This window comes from Eupeodes corollae, chromosome 1 (assembly GCF_945859685.1).
Source record: "Eupeodes corollae chromosome 1, idEupCoro1.1, whole genome shotgun sequence".
NCBI lineage: Eukaryota > Metazoa > Arthropoda > Insecta > Diptera > Syrphidae > Eupeodes > Eupeodes corollae.
The window spans coordinates 125,477,972-125,487,620 of NC_079147.1; the positions used below are offsets into that span (position 1 = coordinate 125,477,972).

At 35.1% G+C, this 9,649-nt stretch overlaps 1 long non-coding RNA gene across 1 annotated transcript; it reads right to left on the reverse strand.

Moving 5' to 3' along the window:
• Positions 1-603: 603 nt before the first annotated feature.
• On the reverse strand, positions 604-2,882 carry LOC129942211 (uncharacterized). The gene is made up of 3 exons (XR_008780990.1): positions 2,002-2,882; positions 1,839-1,938; positions 604-1,773 (listed from the first exon to the last, which is right to left on the reverse strand). It is a non-coding gene; the product is annotated as an uncharacterized LOC129942211 (long non-coding RNA).
• Between the last annotated feature and the right edge of the window lie 6,767 nt (positions 2,883-9,649).

The following is a 9,649-nucleotide window of genomic DNA, read 5'->3' on the forward strand; positions in this document are numbered from 1 at the left end:
GAAGGTAGATTGAGTAATGTCTTTACTTGATTATTGATAATGATTCTCGTGTTTTCGTAGGTGGAACGCAAAGACTCCCAAGCCAACTGAAAACTCGAGTTGATCAGAGGAAATTTTTCTACAATGCTGAAGGCATCTCCAGTAGTCTTTGATCTTAGATGGAAAAGCTTGTCTACCTCCCCCAATCTAGGATGTTTTATATAAATGGCTTCGAACATATCTCGAAAAGTTGGCCATTTAAGATAATCACCTGTTAGGAGCCAGGTCTCCACGGGGGAATGCTTTGGAGTACTGGAAGAGGCTTCAGCACACTTGTCATTGCACGGCTCAGCTCGTCGCGTGGGGTGGTTCTTGCCACCTCCCAGTACACCTCTTGCTCGACCAAACATTAATTTAATTCGTGCCTAAGGTAACTAAAAGATATAAATGACACAAACCTGAGAACTTTGACGATATCTAAGAGAAATTTGAAATCGGTGCTTCGAAATTAAGTTTAAAAAAAATCCAAAAAAAATAATACGCCTAATCTAATATAATAAAAAAAAACCTTCACCAAAAAAAAATAATAATAATAATAAAAATTAATAAAAAAAAGAAATTATAAAAAAATAAAAGAAAACTAAACCCTAACTAAAACTAAAATACAAAAAAAATCTACAAATGTAAACTTATTCTTTCTAAAGCACCTCTTTCTAACCCAACCAAATATCGTCACACTGAATCCCAAACGTTCGTCTGATGTTATTGACGAAAGTCTGGCCAGCCCGCCCAAGTATCATGAAGATACTTCCTTCGCTATCTCCATGGCCGAATGTAGCGGAAATAGCCCCTAAAATGACTTAACAAATTCGTCCGTTTCAAAAGTTAGTCTGTCATGTCGAAAGAAAATTCAGAATAGCATCTGGACGGCCTTGCCAAGCCTCCACACACCACTAGCTTCTCCAATTAGTACACCATTTTATTTTCAATGTTACTTCAAATTATAATTTTATTTATTAATTTTTCGGTCATTAAAAATAACAAAAAAAACTTAATCGGGTTCTCTTATTTTTACTTTCAAATAAAATTAATTGAACTAAAAAAATTAAAAAAATGTATATATAAAAAAGAGGTTTAAATCTAAATTCATAAAAAAATTGACCTTAGAGGCTTTTACTTTTTGATCTTTTATCAAACTAAAAAAAACAAGAGGTTCTTACTTACGATATTCCTTAGTCCCTCGTCGTTCTGCCGGCAGCACGTTGAGACCCAGGTGTAGCACTTTCGCCACCACTGAATTTAATTCTTTCAATTTTTTTTTTTTTTTCTTTTTAGCCTATAAAATCACTTTTTTTTCTTAATTTAAACCGAATTTAAATAAAATAAAAAAAAAAAACAAATTCAATTAGGTAAAACAAATTTTAGAGAACTAGATTCACTGATTTTTACTTTTACGTTACTTAGATTAAATAAAAAAAATTTAAAGTTCACTTTTCTTCTTCAACTTTCTTTACTGGACACTATTTTTTTGTTTATATTTAAATCCCATAGTTTTATTTCTTCGAGGGATATCTATATATATCTATAACTTGTAGCTATGAAGTACCCTCTTTGAAACTACTTTAAGGGTCTTTGTAGTTATTTCCTTTGTTCCAGACAAAGGAATACTCCCACTTTGTTGAATGTCCTTCCTCAAAGTCATGAATTTAAAAGTTCGAAGGAGGCAACCAAAAACTCCGCAGAGGCTCAGGCTTCTGCTACTAAAATTCCTGATCTTTGGATCTTCACCTGAACCTAATAAAAAAATTAAATCACCCATCAGACCAAAACTCTAAGGCTTCCATTTTATGGTCACATACCTCTGCTGCTATATATATCTATATATATATTAATATCGCCAAAAAAAAGTTTCTACAATTTGTCCAGATTTCCTGTCCAATTTAGTGGATGAAATTCACTCTATATATTAGATTGTATATATATTATGTCTTATTTTATTTTTATAATTTAATTATATTTTACCTTTATCTTTACTAAATTCCAATCACTTAAAATCGATAGATTTTAAATTTAAAAAAAACTGTTCGTTAAAACTCACTCGCCGTTAACACTTCTATTTTCTAAGTTATCAAACTTAAGAATGACCATAAAATCCCTTAGGCTAGTTCCTAGTCATTCTCCTATTAACTAAGTAAATAGTTACCACTACCTCTGAGTGAGATCACTATTTTTCCACCCACATCTATTTTCCATCCCTATCACAGATAATTAACCCCCCTCATCCACGTCCAAGAAATCGTACTCACACATTCATACTACTACTACAGTCTTATATCTCTCAGTCTATTTCCTCTTCTATTACTCTAATCTCAATCTCAATCTAATTCCTAAATTCCTAATTAATCTTATTATTTATCTTAACTTATTAATCTAATCTTTTTCCTTATCAATCTAATATCGTAAATTATTTATTTAAATAAACTTTCATCTCATCCTGTATTAATACTACTTATCTTAGACTTGAACCTTTGAAAAATTCATTTAAGTTCATCTAGTGGATGAACAGTCGTGTCTAATATATTCCTGCGCATGCGCTAGTAGAAGTTTTTCTATCCCCTTAACCCTTGCGTGAAAATGAGACAAAGCTACTATTGCATGCGCAGAACGAAATGACTAGATAGGGTAACACATAGGAATTGTCAAAAGAAAAATCAAAACAAACATGGACGTACTTAGAAGAGCAGAAATTGTGTTGGTAAGTATTATTAAATAAATTTAACTAATTTCTAGCAATAGTAATTATATTTTTATTATTGTTATTTCTTTTTCAGGGGTTCCTTAATATTTTCCTGTATAATCAAGGTAAGTCGCAACTACGTAGAGTGGTGAATTTGTGTCGTAAAGATTCGAATGTGAAAGCAATCGAATCCCTGCAAAACAACTTCATCACTTTGCATAGTTAATATATTATTATTACTTTTTTTTTACTAAATTTGTTTTTACTTTCAAAATAGAAATCAATCAGAGGACCATAGACCCACTCTATAGGTGACAAGCCACCGAGGATGGATAAGGCCACCTCAGTTGTAAAAGAAAATCGTCATCGTTGGAATGGAAGACGGTGTCGTCGCCGTCGCGCAGCCGCGCCGCCGCGTCGGCTATAGATATTCATATACATATGAGTATATGAACATTTATATGGCCACGCAACAGGCTCGATGGAAGTGGCTGAGTGGCCGTGAGGCTACTTACATCGTAAAAAAAAAGTGGTCATAATTGGTTAGCATCTTATCATTTTCTTTAAATGGTCTCGTAGTGTGGCTGAGCCCATTACCTGAGGTCCCATGCTCTATTATTTTCATTGTCGAGCAGCTCTTTTATGTTTGTTTGTTTTCTTTCAGGTAAAGCCTGCATATACTCTTATAAAGGAAAATTATCACAGCTTCTGTTAAAATTAAATAATTAGTTATTTGAACTAACTATATATTTAATATCACAGGAAAAAAAAATCAGTATTTAGTCTACTAAAAAAATCAGGTACTTTCTCTTACTAATTAAATATCACATATTATATAAAAATACTAAGCTAAGTAACTAAATAAAAAAAAATATCACAGGTTATAAAAAGTTAAGCTACCTAGCTAAACTAAAGAAAAATATCACAGATTATAAAAAGCTAGGCTAACGAACTAAGCTAAAGAAAAATATCACATTATAAAAAGCTAAGTTATCTAATTAAACTAAAGAAAAATATCACAGATTATAAAAAGCTAGGCTAACGAACTAAGCTAAAGAAAAATATCACAGATTATAAAAGCTAAGTTACCTAACTAAACTAAAGAAAAATATCACAGATTATAAATGTAAATATAAAATGACATCTAAGAATAAACAAAAAAAATTGAAGTAGCTTTACCTAACTCTAATATCACAGTGGGCAACATCGTCTGAGTGCGTCAATTTGATTTTTATTTTTACACATGCAAGTCTTTCGCATGATAAACTCCTACTTTGTCACCTTTTAGATTTCCTATTTCATAAAGGGAATTTCCTACTGGTTTTAGAATTATGGATTTTATGAATTTTGGACCGAGTTTCGCGTTATAATTTTCAATTGCATTGCTTTGTTTGAAGTTTCGTCGGTAAACTATTTGGCCAGTTTTATACTGGATTTCTCGGCTTCGTGTATTAAATACTTTAGTAGCGTTTTGGTGTGCTAACTTCAGATTTTCAAAAATCTTCTTTCTTATTAACGCTAGTCTGTCGTCTTTGTTTAGAATTTCGATCTTTGATTCTTTTACTGCTCCTAACTTTCGGAGTAGTTCATATGTTTTTCCGTTCTGAATCATTGGTGTTCCAAATATCGCATAGTATGGTTCAACATCAATAGCATCATGTACAACGCTTCGCAGTGAGAACGCCACATTGCTAACGTGCTGATCCCAATGTTTTTGGTCACTACCGAGATAGGACCGAATCTTCGATAAAACAGATTGGTTTACCCTTTCAGATGCGTTAGCTTGTGGTGAATAAATTGCTTTTCGTATATGTTTGACACCATATCTCGTCAGGAAGCTGGAAAACAATTCCGAAACAAATTGTTTTCCGTTGTCTGAATGAACAAACTCTGGAACACCAAACACATGGAAAACACTTTCTTCTAGGAATTTAACTACCTCAGATGATGTTGCTTTTCGTATTGCCTTCAGAAACACATATTTACTAAAGTGATCTAAGACGATGAATATGTGAGTGTTACCGTTTCTTGTTCTTGGATAAGGGCCCAAAAAGTCTATAAATAAACGTTGAAAAGGTCGTTCAGTCAGTCTTTGTTGTCCCATCGGCGGTCGAGTCGTGATATTGATTGACTTACTACATTTGCAAATATCACACGATTTCACCCAGTTCTGTACATCGGCAGTCATTCCAGGCCAGAAATATTTGTGTCTCAATTTTGACAGCGTTTTGTTTATGCCACCGTGTCCAGACACTGGAGAATCGTGTGCTGCTTTCAAAAGACCCTCACACAACTCTTTCGGAACCCAGAGCTTCCATGCTCGGTCGTCCTGTATTGCGTCACCTGTTCTAATGTCCGTTCGTTTATAAACGAATCCATCTGATATGCAAATGTCGGGTAATTTGTTCTTGTCTTGTTCTATTGTCTTCTTCAGCTCAACATATTCTTCTGACGAAAAATATGGTGAACTAAAGTCAACCTCTGGAGCTAAATTTTCGGTCGTGATCTCCTCCATATGGACTCGTGAGAGTGTATCAGGGACTACATTTTGGACACCCTTCCTATGTTCGATCACGAAGTCGAAACCTTGCAGTTTGAAACTCCATCTGGCCAATCGTCCAGTTAGATCTTTTTGCGTCATCAACCATTTCAGACTTGCGTGATCTGTAATTATAGTAAAGGGTAAACCTTCTACGTAGGCCCTGAACTTTTTCACAGACAATATGGCCGCATAGCATTCAAGTTCTGTAACGCTGTAATTCCTTTGTGCAGAATTCAGCTTCTGATACATGAATGCTATCGGTCGTTCATTCTTCTCCTCATCCATCTGGAAGATTACACTCCCTACTCCAGAGGTTGAAGCGTCGCATTGTATGTAAAAATGTTTTGAAAAATCTGGATTCGTGAGTATGGGAGCAGTAACTAAACTCGTTTTGAGTAGTTGAAATGCTGTTGTAGCTTCGTCGGTCATCTTAAATGTCTGTCCTTTCTTCAAACAGTCTGTCATTGGAGCTGTTATCGTTGCGTAGTTTGGTATGAAACGTCTATACCATCCGGTCATACCTAGGAACCTACGGAGTTGCTTAGGGGTCTTTGGTATCGGAAAGTCCTCGACCGCTGATACTTTGTCTTTGTCAGTTCGTATACATCCGTCACCAACTACATACCCTAAGTATTTTATCTCCTTGAAACAAAATTTACTTTTCTCTACATTTATAGTCAATCCTGCTTGGCGTAAGGCTATAGCAACTTCCTCCAGTACAAAGGGCATCTTTCAAGTCGATACTGGAAATAAACTTCGTATCTTGAAGTCTGCTTATAATTCCCTCTATATGTGGAAGAGGATAAGCAAACTTCTTCGTTCTGGCATTAACTTTTCTAGAATCCAGACACAGCCTGTTTTTCCCACTTTTTTTCACTAAAACAACCGGAGAACTCCAAGCACTGTTACTCTCCTCTATCACTCCCATCTCCAGCATTCTGTCTAGTTCAGCGTACATCAGTTTCTGTACTACTGGAGAAATGGGATAGTGCCTCTGTTTTATGGGAATTTGTTCGTCATCCACTTCTATCACATGTTCTTCTAGATTGGTTTTACCCAATCCGAGTATTGCAAAGGAGGGGAACAATAACTTGATGCCCTCCAACTGCTTAGCTTGATCTGGTGAGAGATCGCGAAAATTTGGCTGTTCTTTCGTCCTTACTGGAGCATTAAGCTCACTTATTATATTTGGAGCGACATTAAAGGAACTCCAGAAATCTACACCCAGATATAGTGGTTGCAAAAGACTAGGAACAACCAAGATCTCCAACTCTTGTGTTTTACCATCCCATGAAACATTGGCTCTAAAACATCCTACAATCTTCTGTTGATTTCCATCAGCTGTTCTTATATCATTATTCATTTTTGTAATTTTGATATTTTTCCTACTTATAAAATCCATAGCTCCTTTTCCTAAACGCGTAACGGACGCTCCACTATCTAACAGTCCTTCAAAATTCTCTCCCTCTAATTGAACTTTTGCGTATGGCCTATTGTCATTCGTCATTGTCAGTATTGTAGCTTCAATTTTATTTTTAGTCAGTCTTTTAATTGCACTTTTCTCCCTTAGCTTCCTAATCTTCAGATAATTCCTACTCTTCATTTTTATAAAATCTATTTCATCACCAAAAATTCTCTTTCTAGCATCTTCATATTCGATCATTCTCTGGTGAAGACTTTTATGATGGATCTTTTCTTCAATCCGGTGAGTACCTTCGTTATTATTTTCATTTTCTGTTTTTCTTTTCAAAATTTTTACTCTTTCAGGTTTTTCGGATTCTCCGGGAGGGGTTTTGTCGTCGGCGGTTGACTCCCGGATGTACTGCCGACTATCGGGTTTCCCTGACATGCAGCACATCGGAAGGAAACACTACCCTGTCCACAACAAAAACATGTTAAGGTATGAAAAGAGGACGGACAATCGCCACTAGGCTTTTGTTTGTCCTTCAATTCATCTCTTTTCTTTTCTTGTCCTTTATACCTCTCTTGTTCTCTAAAACCTTTCCTTTCCGGCCTCTTAGCTTGGAAAGCTGCTAAATCAAAATCTTCTTCTTCTAAATCACTTACTCTTTCTCTATTTCTTAAACAGCTACTACCATCTATTTCATGTGTGAAACGTTTTATCTTAGCATCCCTTAATGCTAGATGTTCTTCGGCTCTTTTACATTCCTCCCTCAATTCACGGATATTACTAATAGCACAACCAAAAACTAATGTGCTGATTCTTTCTTTCAAATTTTTCCTTACCATGGAAACCAAATCATTTTCTTTAGGTCTGACTTGCATTTGCAAAGTCAGACCTCTAATATCAGCATAGAAATCATCGAATGTTTCATGGGATTGTTGCTTTCGATTCATGATTGCCTCTAGGATTTCATGGTCAGGCTTGTTGTGCTTGAATTGTCGAAGTAATTCGGAATTCAAATCATGATAATTAAATAATTCATCATCCTGATTTTCCTCACAAATATCCCAGTACCAACGCTCAGCAGAGCCCGTGACCAAATGGTGGAAATTAGCGAAGAGCTGATCGTCAGACAGTCCACTTTTCTTCTGTAATGTCTCCACTCGAAAAATAAAACTTCCAACCGACATGCCCTTGGATGAACCGTCAAATTTAACTCCCCACTTATGAACATCAATCCTTCGATTGCTATCCCTAAATGAAGAGCTTCCATCTGTCGGATGTGATGTCGATTGACTATTTATCGAGTGGTTTGTCTGTCTGTTGGTCCTTTTAGTGCTCGTTGTGTTTTGTTCTGTGTCTTGTACATTCGTCATGTCTTTCTGAACTGTTAAGGACTGTTCTAAACTCAATAACTTCGAATTGACCTCTTTCATGTTCTTATCAAACAACTTGTACATTTCTGACAAGCCATCTGCAAGGACACTCATTGTTTTGGTCTGGCTTTCCTTAACAGTTAGAGTTGCAACTTTTTGCATTCTTTCGTACAAGTTGAGTTCTGTCAGTACGTTTATATTTGGTGTGTTAGTAGTTGTATTCGTGCTAGTTCGGTTTTGGTTTTGGTTTTGTCTTATTTGTTCTGTTTGTAATCGTTCTTGTTCAAGTTCATAGTTTTGTTTAGGAAGTCTTGTACGTTCCATTTCGAGTTTTCGATTTAGTTCAGTAATTCGGTCTTGTTCTAATCGTAATCGTTTCTGTTCCTGTTCTATTCGTAGTCGTTCCTGTTCAAATTCAAAATTTCGTAAAGTTAGTTGTTCTTGTTCTAATCGTAATTTTTCGAGTTCTAAATTTCTTTGAGTCGATTGTTCTGGTTCAGTTCGCATTTGTTCTTGTTCGTTCTCATTGTCTTCATAATCTTCAAGACCCACTGCGGCCTCATCATGTCTTACTGTCGCGTTTTGTATATTCGTATTTTGTAAGTTATTGTTTTATCGTTTGTTCCCAGTATGTCTATGCTGCGAATAATGTTAGTTATATCTTGGTATGTCTTGTCTAAGTCGTCGTTTTCTGTCACTGTCGGTGGTACAGTCGAAAGTACAGGGGTCTCAACTGCTCCGCTTTCCTCGTCTACAGTTTCCGTCTGACGTGTGACCCTCTTTTTCCCAGTTACTTTAGGAACTGTCCCTGTTGCCTTTTTCTTCCCTTCAGACATTTTTTTTTTTTTCTCAACTATTCTCCTATTCTATTTCTTACTAAATTTGAACTTTCAAACTAATTCTTATCCAGTAAGAAAAGTTAAATTTGAAGTGAAAAGTATCTTAAAAAAAAACTTATGTAAAAAAAATTCAAAAAAAAACAATAAAGTAAAAAAAAAAGAACTTACTGTTAAAAAAAAATTCAAAAATAAAGATTATAAAAAAAAATTGATGTGTAAAAAAAATATAAGTAATGAAAAAAAAGATAATTAAAACAAAAAAAATCAATGTAAAAAAAAAATTCAGTTAAAAAGATAAATGTATATGAAAGTATATCAAAAAAAAAATTATAAATAAATAAAAAAAATGTAATTTAAAAAAAAAGTATTGTTTGTATTTTTATTTATGAATGTATATTAGCAAACGCTAGGTGTGTGGAGGTTGGAAAAGTTTTCCTTTCCATCTTCCAATGGGTGTTCGTTAGTTATGTCATTAAGTACTTATGTCTGGTGACTGGTGCGTTTGAAATTCAGCGGTTGCTTCAGTTCATCTCTCCACCACAACCACTACATAGTTCCTGGCATATCGCCTAGTCAATGGCTGGCTGTGGGTTTAAAATGAACTTCCACATGAACAAGGTTTTCGAACTTCCAATCTCTACCTCACAAAGAATATGGTTATACCCAATTCTTTGGACAGCTGAGATTAGAAATGGAACGACCCTGTTCAAACTCTTGATGTTGTCACAGATTTCCAACTTCCTCACAAAATCTCTGACTCATGGCCTGAAG